Source organism: Botryllus schlosseri, chromosome 6, assembly GCF_051294905.1.
Source record: "Botryllus schlosseri isolate E-star chromosome 6, Bs_hap1, whole genome shotgun sequence".
Lineage (NCBI taxonomy): Eukaryota > Metazoa > Chordata > Ascidiacea > Stolidobranchia > Styelidae > Botryllus > Botryllus schlosseri.
Window position 1 is genome coordinate 18,782,044 of NC_137241.1, and position 20,266 is coordinate 18,802,309.

At 40.6% G+C, this 20,266-nt stretch overlaps 1 long non-coding RNA gene across 2 annotated transcripts in view; it reads left to right on the forward strand.

The window, feature by feature from the left end:
• Nucleotides 1–20,266, forward strand: part of LOC145441360 (uncharacterized) — a 370,726-nt gene that overhangs the window by 243,811 nt on the left and 106,649 nt on the right. The window lies entirely within an intron of this gene.

Genomic DNA, 20,266 nt, shown 5'->3' on the forward strand with positions numbered 1-20,266 from the left:
TTCGGTTGTCTCCAGGTGCCGAATAAATCATTCAGGCTTCTCTCTGCGATAAAGTATAGAGGTAATCGACGTAACCACTATTATTTTCTACTGTACAATGTACATACACATAAACCTATTAATCATGTATCATATATGTTCCTCACTAAAGTTGGCTTCGAAACTTTCTTATCCAGTCGCATTATAAATTGAGATTGATTGAAGCCACCCGGATAAGGTTGTAATTAATTCCTTATGGCAACTAAATTTAAATACAATGTATAGCGTAAATTAGATTAGGTTAAGCTCTAACTGACATTCCCTAAACTATATTGCTTTCTTTAATAAGTTTACAAGTCTACATTTTTGTGACGATAGCGCGCCACTGTAAAATAGAATACACTATATCGAGCAAATTCCACACTTTTCAATGCTCATGGTTATATATCCTGATAGTTGTGTAAACGTGCAAGATCATATAATACCCCTTGCTCATGCACACATGCTCCACGTTAAATCGTCAAAGAGAACAAATATAGGGAGCATGACAAACAGTACGCCATTATCGGAGTTACTGATTTTGCGAAAATGCTAGTTTACGAGTCGAATGTGAATATTGACATTGCAGCCGCCCAGGATTAGTATCTGTAAATCAGTGGTTCTTAACCATTGTTCATCCAGTGCACATTTTCGAAAATTGTCTAGGTCTGCTACCGCCCCCCCCCCCAATTTTAACGAGTAGTAAAAAACAATGGGTTAGGAGTTCGAAGTCCGGTCGGTCTTTTCTGGTTGAAAGTATTTCGCACTTGAATCGCGCGCAAGGACTATTCGACTGCATGATTACCGATATAATAATCGAAGGCCTATGAGTCACATTCGGGATAGCATCAAGACTGTTATTACAACCATCGGATACGGGCTCATATAGCCTATATAGGCCTACCATCTGGTTCGAGCCCGATGTACAGCACATCCCGAATTCACCTCTGCGATTGGCATTGTATTAGGCTTGCTTGTGTAACTAGTCAATCAACTGAGATCTTTACGCTCTCACATTGAATTTATTATAGCTCCCAGTTATTAACTTTAACATGAACGTAGGCCTATTCCACACAGAGCAATCCATATTATACAACGTTTATATGAGGATGTGGGTCGCAAGACTAAACGGTATAATCCAATATGATACGATGAAGAAATATTCTGACGATCTAATTTTATCGCTCTTGTCTCGACGCGGCACTCCCGTTTAAATGAGTAGCTATTTTCCAGGCGTCGAGTCCTGCCTGCTCTGCTAAAATCTGCTTTGGACGCGGAAAACGTTGCGTATCGTTCTTGTATTCTGCTTAGTCCAACCAAAAATCCGAGTCGAAGAATAATAGGGGAGATGTGGTACCGATGAGACACTGGTACCGAAAATACTTGAGAAATTCTATGTGATAATCATATGATTACAGTACGCGACTTCGTCTACAATGGCATGCTGGCAGAATCTTTCCTCACATGCAAAAAAGTTCGACCTGCGTAAGTTATGGGGTCTGTGACAAATGATGTACGTTTTAGGGGGTGCAAAGTAAATTTGGATCGACATATACATTTTTCTATATCAACTTACAGACCAACAAACCCGCAATAATTTTTGATGTGAATTATAGGGCTTGTATTAGGGTATATAATGGCACATATTTTTTAAATCAATACCATCCTCGAGTGAACTATTTTTAATTCAATTACCATATTTATAGGGTGGGGGACCTATGGTACCATGGCCAAATCAAGCAAAATAGTTGGACCAACTAATCCCTTAACAACAAAAACACGCCTACATATATAGAGGCTGTAAATCATAGTTATCTGTGGTGTTCCGGAACTGAGAAGGTTTCTGGGAATGACTAATCAACTCATGAAATTCTCACCCAACCTGCCTGAGCTTACAAAGCCGCTGAGGGATCTACTGAAGAAAAACACTTCGTGACTCTGGGGTGCTGAACAACAGCTGGCCTTCGACCGGGTTAAGGCAGAGCTGTCCTCGGATGTGACTCTTGCTATGTATAGCCCGGATAAGGAAACTGTTATCTCTGCCGACTCCAGCAGTTATAGACTTGGAGCTGTGCTGATGCAACGCCGGGTAGACAACTCTCTCCGCCCTGTCGCATATGCTAGCAGATCGCTGACCGAGACAGAGAGACGATACGCTCAAATCGAGAAGGAGGCCCTTGCTATAACGTGGTCTATGAAGAGATGGAAGGAACTCCTGATCGGCTTGAATCAACTTCGCGTGGAGACTGATCACCAACCATTATAGTTACACTTTTGTCAACAAAGACTCTTGATGAGCTTCCGCTCAGAGTGCAACGGTTGATGAAGTTCAACTTCACCATATCTCATGTTCCGGGGAAACTGCTATATACTGCGGACGCATTGTCTCGTTGTCCGTTGCCAACTTTCGCGGACGTTGATGGCCTTCATAATGAGACAGAAGCCTATGTCAATACCGTCACATCCAGCCTTCCTGCGTCTTGCAAACGGTTGGATGAAATTCGCTCAGAGCTCCAGAAAGATGACGTATTGCGCACAGTGATGCAATATGTATCCTCAGGGAGGCTGAAATGCAAAGAGACGCTGCATGGCCATTTAGGCCATACTGGAATGATAGAGCCTGTTTATCTACTTATGACGGACTCCTGCTTAAAGGGAATCGCTTGGTGATCCCCTGTACGCTGAGACAAGACGTTTTAAGATACCTTCATGATGCTCACCAAGGGGTGACAAAATCCCGACTCAATGCATCACAGTCATGCTGGTGGCCTGGAATTTCTAAGGACATTGAAGAAACCGTCAGAAATTGCGAAAAGTGCACGGAGCATCAGCGAGAAAGGGTGGAACCGATGCTGTCAGCATCCTTTCCAGAGAGACCCTGGTCCCGTGTTGGTGCCGACTTCTTTCAGTACCAGAATTCCATGTACCTGCTAGCCGTTGACTACTACTCCAGGGACATTGAGATTTGCATTGTCTCCAAAACAGTGAACGCAGCAGAGACGATTCTGAAATTCAAGAAGATTTTCAGTAGGCACGGCATCTGCGAGACTTTGGTCACAGATGGAGCACCTATGTTCTCTTCCCGTGACTTTGCGTCATTTTGCGAAAGCTGGAAAATTGAACATATCATGTCCTCACCTAGATATCCACAGGGGAACTCGGAGGCTGAGCGTGCCGTTCAGACCATCAAAAACCTTCTGCGAAAATGTGACGATGAATATCTAGCGCTACTCACATACCGCAACACGCCATTGGCTATCGGCTACTCGCCGGCAGTGTTGAGCATGGGCCGCAAACTAAGAACAAGAGTACCGTGTCATCCAGACGATCTTCTGCCCAAGTCTGTCGACCGAACCGCCGTGAAGAAAGCCGAAGCAGATTACCGACGCAGAGTTACTCGTGATTACAACAAAAGACACAGAGTAGTAGGGGAGACCGGGGACAATTGTAACACTTTTTGTATTTTCCAACATTACGTGTTTTTCTAGTGGAAATTTCCAACGTTTTATAAAAAGAAGCCAACAACTCGATAGTTGATATAAAAACTAAATTGGAACTCCATCAATAATCAATCATGGAAATTTTGGGTCGCAAAAATCGCTGTTCAAATGTTACAATCGCCCCGTACCCAGGGGCAATTGTACCACCCTTGTGGGGCAATTGTAACAGTGTTATTCATAACTAAACACAAACGAAATGAACAACGAAAACGGAAGCACAAATTGTAATATTGCACGAAACTATAAGGAAGAGACGTTTGAACGCTTCCAGGCTACGCCCCATCGCATTTATGGCATCTGAATGCAATATCACCCTTCGTGTCTTGTTCAAGCTTAAAGTGTACAAGAGACACATTCATTCCATTATCTCTCTACACATATTCGACCTCTTCTACCAAGGTTCTGTTGTTCAGCGTACATAATGGGTTGGTCATTCGGTCACCTGCGAAGGTGCGAAACCGACCTGGCTAACATATCTTGGTTGAATGGGCAAAACGAGGACGCAACATTGTGTGGCGTCAAAGCTATAATGACATTCTTCTGTGCTGTACAAAATTATAATAAATTGTTCACATCAAATATCAAAATGTAAGTGGGCCATGATCAAAGTCAGAGGAGGAGAATTCAGTCATGACCATTTAAGTTCGACACACCAAAAGTCGATCAACATAAGAAAGGGTGGTTGAATCACGAAAATAACCGAACCGTCAGATTCACATCACCACTATTGTATGGCCGTTTCGACAGATCATCATGTTAGAATTGGTATCGCAAGGTAGTATCTGTTCTGGTGAACTTCTGGCTGTTGCAAGATTATTCTGCAGTAGATGAATGGTAATACCAACATATGAACAAAGACATTCAGAATTGATAACTTATTGTAACGGGGCAAAAGTAACAGAGTGTTACGATTGCCCCAGACACGCTCGACCATGATTAGTGTCTCAGTATGGTACCTTCCCGGCGATGCAAGTCCTATTCTTTCTATCATCACAGTAGACTATGGTATCATTGTTCCAGCTACATATATTACGTTGTAACTACTTGAGGTACTATTCGTCTAGACAAATTATTCCAGACCAGAAAAACTTTACTTAAGGGTCAAAAATTTCGTTTTTTGCAAATTATTCCGGGGTTTCGCAATCGCATCGTAGCTCAACGTAACTTCAGGTATAATAGGAGAGATAACCACTGCATGCGCACTTAAAATATCAAGCTGATTTCTCCATCCTACTAGCGGTGAGGTCGATTGTTACATTTGCCCCTAGTTACATTTGTCCCCGGTCTCCCGATGAGTTCAAGGTGGGAGATCGCGAGTAGTAGTTATGATCGGTCTGGGTGTGCCTGGGGTTCTTATGGGTGCGGCGGTGATTCGCCTGGAAACTCGTGGTGGTGACTCGTACTTTCAGACCCCCCCCTCTCGGCGGTGAGACGCCATGTGTTAATATGGACGCGGCGGTGATTCGTACTTTCCAGGTATAGGCTGCGGCGGTGATTCGTATTGAAAACCCGTGGTGGTCATTCGTACTTTTTGCTATAGGCTGTGGCGGTGATTCGCCTGTCATGTATTCTTACGGGGTCTCTGCCGATTCACCATGTGTTCTTATGGGCGCGGTCGTGAATCGCCCTTAGACCTCTCTCGACCGGTGTTGAATATGTATCAGGTATATTGATCACGTGATTGATCCTTCCTTAATGTATATATCCCAAATTATTATATATGACCGATTCGAGGCAATCCTAACGTTTACGGTGAGTGCGACTACAATATATCGTTATTCTTATGATTTGTACTTTCGGGTATAGGCTGCGGCGGCATGTCGTACTTTCAGCAAAAAAAGGTGTGAAATAGTTTGCTAGATCTAGGAATCACTTGCAAGGTAATATTTTGGTAATTAGTTTACCACAGAGCCGGCGTAGACGGCGATTCGAATACCAACAATAGCCGCGCTCACAAACTAACATTTCAGCAAAAAGGCGTGAAATAGTTTGCGAAATCTAGGAATCAGTCGCATGGTAATTAGTTTGCCACAGAGCCGGCGTAGACGGCGATTCGAAAACCAACAAGAACCCCGCTCACAAGCTAACACTTCAAAAAGGTGTGAAATATATTGCAAATCCTACGATCGCTCACAAGATAACACCTCAGACATAGCCATCTCTCGCGGTTTCGTGTTGCGGAGGTAGGAATCATTCTCAAGGTAATATTTTGGTAATTACTTTGTCGCAGAACCGTCGCAGAAGGTGATTCGAAAACCAACAATTTGACACTTTCCAGCGATCGCTATGTCAGTGTTTTCACACCTCACAGGAATAGTGGTTGACTTTAGTTGCGTGATACGAATCATGAGAATATTCAATCAATGTGTCAATTTGTCAACTTGAAATGAAACTCACTACACAAATCAAGTTGATTCGTATTTGAATGTGTTGATTCGGTACAACTCTAATCCTTTGAGAAATCCTTTTAACGCGATCTGTTGAATCGAACGTAACCTGAATATTACTGACGCCAACATTCAGCCGCATCGGATTATTCACACATTCCGCGTCGCTGTTTTCGCACCTATGGAATCAATACCAACTAACTCTACAAGAATCAAGAATCGCAAGTATACACATTGTACAGTCAATGTATTTATCAACTTGAAATCAAACTCTTAACAAAAACACACATCTTATCACTTACAAACTCTATCAAGAAAATCCTCGAGTCCTTATTATTAAGAATGTTATAATACGGCGTCGGAATCCATTCGCGAGATGTTCTATAGGTAAATTGAGATCACCCGAAATGAAATATTTTGACGTTGGGGTATTCTGAATTGAAATAGATTGACAAACATAACTATATACCAACTTTCACCCAGTCACATTTCGAGATTATATGCACAATGATTTGAAACAAGTAATGAAACATTACAACTCTATTTGCGATCGGGTTTTACGTTTGTCAAAGATAGTTTCAGAAATACGATCCCTATGACATCTCAACATTTTAACATCTTGCCATACGCAAAAGAGTAAAACACAAAAACCTTGTCAAGTCAATCCGTTTGTAACTTACCAGACCAACTCAACAGTAGCCGTATGAAAAGTAAACAAGATTACGCGAGTACATACAGCCACTACAACCTAACATCCATAGCGAGTTCGGTTGTAGTCATATACCGACAACTCATCTTTTTTATTCAACTTTAAAAGTTGTTACTATTCTGTAAGATAAAGTAACTACTACGTGGTATATTCCGTAAGACCAAAGTAATTACTGTCGGTATATTTTGTAAGACAAAAGTAATTACTACACGGCGCACGTGACTTGAGATTAACATATATTATGTTTTGAGTATATGAGATTTGAAAGGCTGACCAATGTAGTTGAGAATTCATTTCTTACATTCGAACGCCGGCGTTATATTGAAAGTTATCATGCTGTAAACATAAGGATTGACACATTGATTTGACATACAAGATTTTGTAATAGTTGATCATTACTTGATTATTAAATTATTCGCGTTAATTAGACCTGGTGTTGCGATGAAGGTTATTATGACAGCAACAAACTTTTCAGTACCATTGTTATTAACATACCAACTTGTAAAACTAGATTAGTGTGTCTGAAATGTTCTTGATTGGAAAATTTTTCCACGTTGGTACAAATCACTCTGCGTATCGCGGTTATCAGAACATATTTTACAAATGTAATTGTTTCCAGTAACCAAGACTAAGGATGAAACAACAATATCGGTATTATTACATTCAACAACCAGTACAATTATTAAAATCTATCGTTGCGATAGCCCGGGCTAAAGATGTAACAATTCCATTATTCATACATTGAACACCCGATACAAAATGCTTTACTATCGCAATTCGTAACGGGTAATTGAAACGACTACGTGTAGAGTCAGTATATCACAATGTCACGTCGTTACTATTGAATCCAGCAATTGATACGATTTATTGTCGGAATTTGTGACAGGGAATTGAAACATACGACGTAGCATGAAAATATGACTTTGGGTATCGAGTACTAGTCGAAGCGAGTGATCAATACTTTTAGTGACTCGCCGTTGTACGCGCTAAATGTGAAAGCATTACGAGGTCACACTCTAAGGCTTTGATCAGTGCAGAAGCAATTGGAATATCTTTACTGGATGCAACCTATTCAGCCGGTCTTGGGTAATACAAAACTCAAAACAATAATAAAATCGAAGTATGTGCTACACTGAAATCCACAAAAATCTGTTCGTATTGTCGTGCATAGTAGTGATACCGATTTGAACCTTCTAAAATAATTGTCATCATCTAACCAGACTACTGAAAGTCGTTGCCATCACAAAAACAATTTGCATGACGTTTGCTAAATGTGTCCTACAGTTAGGTGTACAAGAATTATTCGTAAAACACACACACCGACAAAGAAATCGGAAATTTTTCCGTTGTCGTTCGCTAAAGTAAATGTCATCACAATACTCAGTCACTAAAGTACCTACCTTGTATGTGATTGAATCCCTAGCAACCAGTGATGAGCATCGGAGTGGAGTCGGAGTCTATTCGGAGCGGAGTTTTGCCAATTTTGTGATACTCAGAGCGGAGTCGGAGTTTACTGCAGATATTTTTTCGGAGATTTTCGGAGTTTTGTAACTTTTGCCCCCGATATCTTTGGAAAGCTCTGACCAGAAGACACTATTGATTACAACCAAAACACAAGCAGTTGACACCTTGTAAAGTTGTAATATGACGGGTAACCAGAGGTGGTCAGTAACGAAGTACTTCTACTTTTTCGAACTACTCAAGTAGTTTCCCTCTACTTCTGGTACTTACTCAAGTAGATAGAATCTTCGTTACTTCTACTTCTACTTCATAATGTTTAGTGATCTACTTACTTACTTTTCGCTATTTTCAGTTTGTCAAGTAGAAGTAGTGTAACCCCCAATTAGAAAGAGAAGCTGGGTAATTCTCGGGCTGTTTTCACGGAGTTCTAACTTTCAATTTTAAGAAAATTTAAGTCAAACCCATAATTTCCGTCGCGCTTCACATCGATTAGATATAGAGTTACAAATACGTTTTCACGAAAGTAAATATTATTTAGGTTGCAGGTTGCATTGTACCACATTTTCGTTCATATGACATGTTTCGTCACAGTAAATATGGCCCATTATAACGTTTGAAACTACCGTTTTGCAATCTAGCATTTACCCATCATATCATAATCTAGCAGCCCATGGCGTGTCCTAATCTGGAAAAGTGGGCTCTGACTTTTTGAGCGTTAGATCTGTTTTACCTGACCATCGTTAAAACTGTCTCGACAAAAGACATAAAATACATTTTCCGCTTTTCTGATGTAGTATTGGAAGTTCTCGTTCAATTCGCAGTATCATTACTTGGAGTTCTAATTAGTTTCAGTTCTTTTGTCTGGAGAACATATATATGTTTAAGTTTAAAAGCAAGTGTTGCATTGCCGTCTATTTTCCTACAATACAATTACACTATATGGCATTTTTACGTTACGCCATATTTTTATATTATAGTATGAATCGCGCGAAGTGTTAACATCGTATCTATACATCTCCGTATTGCTCTTCGACTAAACTAAATGCCGTAATATGCGCGAGGGAACATGCCATGACATTTCCTAGAACGGGATGTTTGTGCAAACAAAAGATTAGTGCCTCATTTCCATAGCAAAACTGTCATTTGCATCTCATGATTCAGTCGAACGCTCATGCTGTCGGAAATTTATACCTTCTGGGATGCATCAATATGCATTGTACATGAAGCTCTCTGCACCTTCCGCATAGCTCAATTTGCAGCTTTCGAAAGTCCATGCGAACGTATTATGAGTTTTCAAAACTACTTACTTACTTGAGTAGATTTTAAGCCAGCAAATTCTACTTCTACTTCAAGTAGTTTTAGTTGCTTATGGAAGAAGTACTTCTACTTGTACTTGAGTAGATTTTTGCGTCGCTACTTCTACTTCTACTTGAGTAGCTTTCTTGACTACTTTGACCACCTCTGCGGGTAACATGCATAAATGATTGCCAAGTGCATAAAAATCAGCCATCTGCCCTGCAATTGGGGACTGCAGAGTAATCTAGTGATCTAGCAAGGCATTTTCGTTGAGCAGTGTCTGTAGTTTACTAAATTGAAGGCGCCCAATATCATTCGCAGTGCATCATTTGCTCCCTGCCTTGAGATGCACATTTGGGATTCTTCGACAATGTTATTGAACAGCCTAATTCTACCGATATGGATGATTCGGATACTTGACGAGATTCTTCGGAGTCTGGGATTGAGATCTTCGGAGTCGGAGGGAGTTTGCCTCAGAGACCAAAGTTGTCGGAGGGATTCGGAGTCTCGAAAAGCACACTCCGCTCATCACTACTAGCAACTCACTAAATCAAGCCCTAAGAAATTTTACTCAGTCGACGGATATTAAACAGCGTCACTTAATTGATGTAGATTGTTTTTCTAAATACAAATCATATCTGGCCAGCCTAAAACAATTTTCACTCGCTTGGTAATGAAACCAAGGTGTGGGTCTTCATTCAATATTTTGTTTGTGTCAAATACTTTGCAATAAACACACTGGAGTAGTTGAGCTTTACATCATCAAGCTGTCATCTGTAAATCGAGATTACACCCGACTTGTAACTGCATCGTTTAACTAACCGAGTTGTATGCGCAGTTTGATATTTTTGTCATTTAGTGCTTGCTGAACATACAAAACGATACACATTCACTTCCGAAATACTGCGTTGATCTTAATTCCCTTTGTCATGATAATCGAAGTACATTTGTTTCGAATTCGTCCCAACCGACTTCTCTATGACATGACGAATTTTTTGAAAAGTTATGCTTAGAAGATTGGTTGCATATCGCAAAAATAATATACCACTCATATTGATACTGTTACTCTAGTGACCGGTATGTTTTTCCCGTTGTCGATTTTCAAACGAGTCAAATTTATTGCTTGAGGTACTACGCTTACTACATTTAGAGGTAAACTCACCCGTCTTTCAAAACCACAACGAACAATGATAAAAAAGTATGCAATCAAACACAACAAGTTTTACTTTTGTAGGACACTAATTATTATTCCACACATCTCATATCATACTAAGTGTATATGAAAGATATTCATGGCACACGAAAATATTCGATATTCTCGTGCTACGAACATACGCAATGATTGGTGACGCCTTCAAACTGTTTCGATATCACAATAACTTTATTGACTGAATGGGCGTTCAGTGACTGTTCACTAGGGCTGTTCAAAAATAACTTTTTTTCCTGAATCTTTCTGGTTACTTGATTAAATCGTTAGGTTGCCTTAAAAAATGACGCACACCAAATTTGAATTCATTCCAACCAATATTCGCGGATTTCGTAGAGTTTGAAAATTTTGAATTTGCCTAAAAATGTAAAAAAAAAATTTTCAAATTTTTCTGCCAACCCCATGAAATTGTTGCGCTGTCTTCAAAAACAATGCAAAACAAATTTGACTCAATTCGAAGCCGTAGAAGTGGAGTTATTTGAGTTTTTCTTTGATAATTCTGGGATTATCCTTGATTGGTGGATCATCCCAGAATTATCATCATAAAACTTGAATAACTCGGCTTCTGCAGCTTGGAATTGAGTCAAATTTGTTTTGCATCGTTTTTGAAGACAGCGCAACAATTTCATAAGGTTGGAAGGAAAATTGGAAAAAAAATTTTTTTTGCATTTTTAGGCAAATTCAAAATTTTCAAACTCTACGAAATCCGCGAATATTGGTTGGAATGAATTCAAATTTGGTGTGCGTCATTTTTTAAGGCAACCTAACGATTTAATCAACTAACCCGCAAGATTCAGGAAAAAAGGTTATTTTTGAACAGCCCTACTGTTCACGTATCTTAATAATCTAATAGTTCAACACAGAACTAGTACTAACAGAAACATCAGAGTTGTTTACACAAAAGTTTGTATTTGTACAGTATGTGAATACCATGTGTAAGTCCAGCACAATTGCGGTATCCATCCGACAAAATTATTACAACGGAGCCACGTAAACTTTCGTGAAAGAAAAGCATACTCACTTCCCGAGGGTTCTATCTAGGGTCAGTTCGGATATCAATAATTTTCACTATCCGGATAACGGATATATCCGTATATTTGGAATTTAGCTTACCGGTTAACCGGATAGTGAATCCTATAAGTGAGATAATCGATTTCACGAGGTCTGCATGAAAAATGGATCGCAAAATCATTACAGTGTAATTGCAGCTCCCTCCTTATAAAGCACACCGCATCAATAGTGGCATCCTGTAGCCGGGACCAGAGTTTTGTAACAAAGAGTCCACAAGTATTTAATGCTCTTTCTGCTTCCACAAAATGGGCTGAATTATAGTAAGCAAGGCTGAATATTGTAAGCAGCGCTTCCTTTTTGCCCATTCTTCTGTTTAGGTGTCCAGTACTGGAAGGAAGAGTAGCTGATACCAGAATTGAGGCCGACATGATAGCTCGCTCTAATTCCTCCATGAGAAATTCACATGATCAGGCTCGTAGCCAGACGAAAAATAAGGGGAGTGTTTTAAATAAAACGAGGTGGTTTCGATTTTTTTTTTTCGAATTTAGTATCAGCGGAAATCAAATACGCTTGCACGGACGAACATGTTTCCGAAATGCGAACATTCGATGTCATTCAGTTTCGCAATGTCACTCATTAATCACAATCACTAATCAAAATAATCTCAGCGGCATATTGTCTCCAAGTCACCAAGAGATAGGAGCCAACGCATGCCAGGCCCGAGACTATGGTTACGCCAGCGATGATATCGTTCGTACCATGCCTATTGCAGATGCGATTGCGCAGGCCAGCAATAATATCGTGAGCACCAGGCCAATGCAGATGCGATTATGTAGGCCAGTGATGGAATAATGTCCACAGAGCCTATTGCAGATGTGATTCTGCCAGCGGAACTATAGGCTCGTTGAAGACTCGAAAAACCAGGCCAGCAACTAGGGATGGTGTGAACCTCTGAAAGGTTCAGGTTCGTGTGAACGCGAACCTTTTTGAAAGGTTCTGTGTGAACGCGAACGTGAACCTTATGACGTCACGTGACGTCATATTGCTAATTACAACCCTGCATTTCAATGAAGTGATAGCCTATATTAATGTACAGTGTACACGATACCTAGCGACGACCCGGGCCACATAATGACACAATGCTGAAGTACATATTGGCGTTTGAAACGTCGCTAAATGTATCAACTGAGGCAATCAAATGATTTAATACTCCCATAAAATCAATATCATCCGTCGCTTTGCCAACAATTTCGACGAGGAGTTGCCAGGGAATATAAGCTTACGCCTCAACGGTCTTAGCCAGACCGGACAATGTATTCGGCATCTGAGTATTGCTACATTGATATTGGGCAGAGTGTAAAACAGATTTCTATACTTGCTACCGATATTAGGCTACGTCACAAGTTATACAGCTGTAGCCAACACCTCAATCGCACGGATTTGGTTTTAATGATACAGTAAACATATGAAGTCAGGATTGACCCCGTACGCCTGCTAGATTTGTTACATCAAAAAACGATATCAATCTCATTGATTGGTTGAATAAGCATCATTCGCTGACTACGTGTACTGCATGTCGCTCGTGATCTTGTGTGATTGCGGGTCAAGCTCACAGCAGAGAGTCACTAAATATTTAGAAACGGAAAGCTGGATATTTCAAGAAAACTTTAGTCATAAAGCAAGTAGAATCTCTGAGATTGTCAAGGTGCATGCTCGTTTAGTGTTGATTTTTTATGCTGCCAGCGTCATGCATAGAGTGGCCCGCAGTTGAAATGCAATAAATACGAACCAGAAATGTCATAATGAAGTGAAAATTCTAATATAGGAAAAAGGCTCACAGTGCAGAACCTACCAAGGTTCTGTTGTGAACGCGAACCTCTAAATTTCCGAGGTTCACATACAGAACACGAACGTGAACCTCAAGTTCACACCATCCCTACCAGCAACGATAGCCGAGTTCGCGGTAATCAATGACCTAATTTGGCGATCTTCTCAGCGGGAGATTGCGTCGCGTTACTCAGTGCATTGACGTATCACGCTAATTGGCGACACGCTTCTGGCTAATTAGCCGCGCGAAACACTGATAATACGACTTATTGAAGCTTCCTGAAAGTTTAAAACACATATTAACGATACTATTTTATCCGGTTAACCGGCAGATTTATATCCGGATATCGGATAATAAAAAAAACCTTCGGTTAGCCGGTTAATCGTTATCCGGATAATCCAACCCTAGTTCTATCAATGTCATAGCAATAAATCAGCTACTCCAACAAAAGAGTACATATGTTTTCTAGTCACGTTCCTTACATCTTTCACACAAATCAATCTACTTCGCTAACGAAAAGTGCTGAGTCATCACATGATTGTCCTAACAACAAAACAGCTAAAACATATTGTCATACAAAATGGTCGTTATAGTTTGCACCCCAACGGTAAATCGTACAAGTAACAAGTTTCGAGAATCGAGTTATCGAATAACGTGAAAGTGTTTTTCCAGTGTCAAGTCGTTATGTTGATTAAAGCGTATATTGTAAAATCATAATCAATTTGCATTCGTCGGTCACAAACTGTCACTACGCTAAATAATTCATTTTCACTCAAACACCAAAGTATACTTGTCATCAATCGTTCTCATCGAACACGACACTCAAGCAACTTATTTACTTGCTACGACATAAATTCCGATTTTGTTTTGCAAATATTTTATAATTATTTTTAGTAACACTATATCAATGTCATCGAGTTGTGTGTTTACGATATTAGTGTATGTATGTGTGTGTGTGTGTGTGTGTGTGTGTGTGTGTGTCATACTTGGGGGATCCGTATTACAATTGATTCGAATTGACTAAATGCAAGAAGGGCTGAAATGTTTCGAATCGATTCATAAGTGGTCTTCGTTGTGGTTTTTATCGGGACATACAGCACGAACCAACTGTAGACTCCTTTCTGTTGTACAGCTACTCGGTAATCGAGATACATGCGGTGACATTTGAACAACGATCTTGTTTCGTCGCACCAAAAATATGTTCACTGTCGCGATACTCTGCACAAGACGTGCAAATCCTTTTCACACTCATAATAGTATACCAACGGCTACCGGCGACAACGTTTAACAATACCAACGACACTGGAAACACTGAACCCACGACACTTACCCGAGTAACAATACATTTTCCTTTGGACACACGACACTTACCCAAGTAAAAATACATTTTCCTTTGGATACATGACGCTTACCCGAGTAAAAAATATCATTATCACCTGGAGATCCACCGTTACCCGAGTAACAAAACCATTTTCCTTTGGAGATCTATCGTTTACCCGGTGTAACAATACCTTTTCGCTTGGCGATCTATCGTTTACCCAGAGTAACAAAACCATTTTCACTTGGAAATATATTTTTTCCCTGAGTAACAAACCATTTTCACTTGGAAATATATTTTTTCACTGTTCCCAATCCTGTTTCACTGTTTCCAATCCGATAGCATGATACAGTGATTTTTATCAACATCGATTGCTTGATGACTTGAAATTGACTCGTAAATTTTGCTTCGAGTCACGAGTCAATCCCCATTTCTGATACGCCTAGTCATGTCAAGTCATTTTAGCAAAGTGACTCGAGTCAAGTCAAGTCATACGAAAAGGTGACTCGAGTCATCCCAGCAGCACTGCTCGCTCTTGATGTTGTATGATTGCGGGTCAAGCTCACAGCGGAGAGTCACTAAATATTCACAAACGGAAAGCTGGATATTTCGAGCAAACTTTTGTAACAAAGTAGGTAACTTTTTGAGATTGTCAAGGTGCATGCTCGTTCAGTGTTGATTTTTTTTCATGCTGCCAGCGCCATGCATAGAGTGGCCCGTAGTTGAAATGAAAAGATGATATAATGAAGTGAAAATTGTGATATATGAAAAAGGTTCACAGTGCAGAACCTAACAAGGTTCGTTTGTGTATGTGAACCTCTAAATTTCTGAGGTTCACACACAGAACGCGAACGTGAACCTCATGTTCACACCATCCCTAGTCGCCATCTTCCGAAAACCATGTGGTTTCGAGGGTAAAAAGCAAGAAATGTTGATAGTCGGCATACAACGTCCAGTCAGCTTCGAGACGGAATAGTTCGACGGATCAATCGATCGAATTTAATTCAATTTATTGTTAACAATTTAATCATTTCATTACACCACAAGACAGCGATACAATGAGAGATAGGAAGGTGTCGAAACGACCTGGAGTAGCCTTCGAAATCAGACACCCACCTGCAAAAAGGAGGCATGCACAGTGCACACTGAATGAAAGTATTAGAAGATAATATAAAAGTCATCAAGATACGCGACTCGGAACGAGATCAACTGAAATTGACCAGAAGGCGAACAGATGATTTCATCCCCGAATAATTCCGAAGTCACATTTCAATACACAGGGGAAAAATTAAAATGTTAATCGTAGCCTATTAGATCCCAGAGACGTTAAATAAATCACTTTGAATGGTAGAGCGGCGTTCAGCAACTCTATTAGTGAGAATAAATCACCTTAAAATGGCAAAGAGACGTCCAGAAAATCTATACTATTAGTGATAATAAAACTCGTCAACACGATTTTTGCGCCTGGATTCCTTTGGTTCATTTTTACTTAATTTTGGGGCGCTAATTTTGTTCTACCACGTCACGTTTGGGAGATAATATCTATGTCAATTTTTATTATTTTTTTTGGAAAGTCGAGTAGATCTATCCTACTTGCAGTACTTAATGAAGTTGATATGTTTTCAGACTACTTCGACTTCTACCTAAACAGTATTTTGGATAAACATTAGCAAATTTGGATTTTGAAAAGTAGAAAGTAGTGGTTGAATTTGGTCAGTGATATTGTTTCTTCCACTGGTCTTGGGCACCCCATAGGGCAATCAACCGAACTCCTGGGAAGGCTTCGTCCCCTAGACCTCCCCGGCTACTCAAAAGTCCGAATTCATTGTCATGTAGGTAGGTGTACACCGTCTATAGTGGCGCGAAGCGCAAGGAAATTTCCAAATTCATGCCTGAATTTTCTCAATAATATTATTAATTGCATATCATATAATTGCCCGCGTGATCAGAGCTACCGGTAGAGCTAAAGGGGGAGGTGTCTTCGAAAGTACAGGTCACGTTAATTATTGTGTGTTAACCTGAGGTTTCCAGAATGTTCTGTATTTGCCGTTTAGAATATTGTTGCGCGTGGTATGGCTGGAGGCCGCGTGTTGACTTAGTTAAGTGGGGAGTTGGCTGATAGCGTGGCTGAAGATGGATGCGAGTGAGTATGTCTCTCAGTGTTGGGATCAAGTCACTACCTTCGAGTCACGAGTCATCTCGAGTCATTGCACATTTTGACTCGAGTCAAGTCAAGTCAATCGATTTTCGAAGGTGACTCGAGTCAAGTCAAGTCACTCGTTTTTCGGAGGTGACTCGAGTCAAGTCGAGTCAAGTCAAGTCACGAGTCAAGTCACAATTCAAGTCAAATTGAATTTTCGAAGTATGAGTCATGATTCAAAGTCATTACATGTTGCTCGCTGCGTGAAGGACATATAAATTGGTCATTTATCTTGAATCAAATAACGAATATAAATTTAAATACATGCATAAAGGTGTTTTATCACTCACGCACATGTAGAACTGCTAATAATATACATAACTGTATAGCTACATGCATAGGCGCCGACTTTTATTTTGGCATGGGGTGGCGCCATGCGCGTAGCCAGGGGGGTGTCGAAACCCCCCTCTTTTGAAACGCAAAACCCCGCCCTTTTGAAATTACCATTCTGATGCTAATATTCAGTTGCAATTCAACATGTCGTATTATCAGGGTAACGCGCGGCCCGGATCAATTAGCGAGATTCGTCTGTGCACACGACGCGATCTCCCGCTTAGATCATTGCGAAATTAGGTTATTGATTGCCAAGCGCTCAGCATTCATCGCTGGACTAAGCAGTAACATGGCGCAACAATTCTGGAACACGAAAGACAGACAAGAAGTATGATTACAAACGCGTCCGGCCAATCAGTAATTATCCCTTGCCGCCAATACAATGGGTTTTACTTAGTATTGAGATGCTCGCATCGCGACAATTGGTTGCTGATTGAAACATCGATTTTGACTGCATTGCTGCATTTCCCGATTTACGTTCGAAAATTATAATTGGATTAATATGATGGGCACTGGAATAAATTCCAACTACCAGGCACATTCAAAATAAAACACTGTTAAACTTTGCGCTCAGAGAATATTTATCACAAAAATGGTTCACAAAATATTTTAAACGCGGCTTGCGGTCCTCATCGATGCCAATATCGCACTTTAATTTGTAGAAGGTGAAAGTATATTTGGTCGTCAAATCGCGATAGGTGTTTCTCAGAGCGCGCGATGAAATGTTAAGTTTCTAGCAATGATGTCGAAAATTTACATCTCATACCGATCGTTAGTTTGCTGAAATCAGTATCAGTACGCTGTGCGAAATACATAGTAGTAAACAATTTTATTGGACTGTACAATTGGCCGGCAAGGTTGCGCTGATACCGAAATTGCAGACATGTCGCAAACCCGCAATAATTACAATTACAGCAGGGTGCGCGAGTCCTGCCTAAGTACCCAGAATCGGCAATGGCAACGAGCACAATTTGTTTCGACGCTGGCACAAGTTTTAATCAAAAAGATACATAAACACAAACAATATTACACTCAGAGATTGTTACTGTTTGGCGAAAGTGTTTCTGCGGACGGTAGCAGGCCTGCGTGCGGACGCGCTAAATCAAATCACCGACGATAGTTTACATGAGATATCGAAGACCCATTTCGCATACAAATGATTCTCGCTCATTTGCAGTACGCAGCATCGATAATGCGAATTGTGAATTGACATTTCAAAAGGACGGGATTTTTAGTTTTAAATGAGAAGCTCACTGGCTACGCACGTATAGTGCTTTAATACCGACAACGCGCTGGTTAATATCAGCCTGGGCCTGCGTCGTACGTAGGTCCCGATCAGCCAGTCGAATTTGATCGTGAAATGGTGTGATATTAATTCAAAAGGTGTTATTGCAGCAAGAGCAATATGGGCGCATGCCGAAACCTTATTAATGGGAATACAAATCCCGATGGTTTGAGATTCGATCCGCGATAAGGTTGCGCCCCATAGAGTCCGTCCAGCAATGAAGTTTATTGGAACATAGAAGCTAGGTTCCCGCTCAAACTAATCGAATAAATTCAGAATTTGCGCCACAGAGAATCTCTTGTTGCATCAATATTTGACAGCGTAATTCAACGCCATGTACTGCACAATGCGCAGTATTAATAAAACATCAAACACTGACAAGTGACATCAACGGAATACGAATGTATAAAGCAGACAAGAATTGGTAGCCTACAGATGATAGCGAACGAGAAAGCGCGCATCTAATCAGTAATTACTCAACTTGCGTACAGCACAATGAGATTCCGAGTCTGTCATCGCGACAATTGTTTGCTCATTATAAGTTTGAGCTGCATTGCTGCATTTCCCGATAAAAGTTAGCAAAGCCTTGTTAGAGTAATGAATATGCGCACTTTGCGCAGGAATGACTTTCTCTTCGCAGGCATACACAAACATACTGTCCTGTTTCGCGATCGCGCTCCAATTAAAACGACTATCACGAAACTAACTCAAGAATTATTTTGTAGACGAATCTGCGCGCAAATACAACTTAATTGAGAGAAGTAGAACGTGAATTCGTTTTTCTGGTCAAGAGAGGAGATGGTGTTTCTCGGCGCAAGCGTGTCGAAATCGACGCCGTCAACGAGGTCGCTTCGATTGTTTGATTAGTGATTAGTGATTACTGATTAGTGATTACTAATCACGGATTACACTTTATTGGGGCGTTTTAAGCAAGTAATCAATTATTCACGCGCATATCGGTTAATGGTAAATAGTTGGCATTTACGCGATAATACGGACTCGCTAATTGATAGCGCAGTCGGCGGGCGTTTAAGCATTTTGCATGGGGTGGCCGCCACCCCATAATTGTGTCATGGGATGGCTGCGCCACCCCGCCACCCCGTAACTCGGCGCCGATGGCTACGCTATACCGTCTGTTATTATTATCCAAGATTGAGGATCGAATACGAAGCCTCGAGAAGTTGAAACAAATTGATATCGTACAATACACTACCCACCCATCTATACATCCGTGTGAATATAAACGCATAAACTATGTTTATTCGATTTAAGGTTGGTAAGAGTGAGCGCTGCGCAATGTAAGAAATGGAGATACGTTGCGATTAGATTAATCTACTACTACAACGACGTAAGTTGTGATCATTTCGTTTGAGGTCAATTTATTTGTGATGTAACGATGAAGCAATCAGTAAATGAATGGTTGCTCTCATAAGTGACACCGGCGTATCGCGAACAATCCGAACATGCACAAGAAACATAGATTTAATCGACACCGCTAACTTGATGACTTGAAATTGACTCGTGAATTTTGCTCCGAGTCACGAGTCAATCTACATTTCTGAAGTGCCGAGTCAAGTCAAGTCAAGTCATTTTGGTAAAGTGACTCGAGTCAAGTCAAGTCATACGAAAAAGTTGACTCGAGTCTGACTCGAGTCATCCCAACACTGTGTCTCTGTGTTTGATAGCGTGAAGTATTAGTAGTTGGGAGCAGCA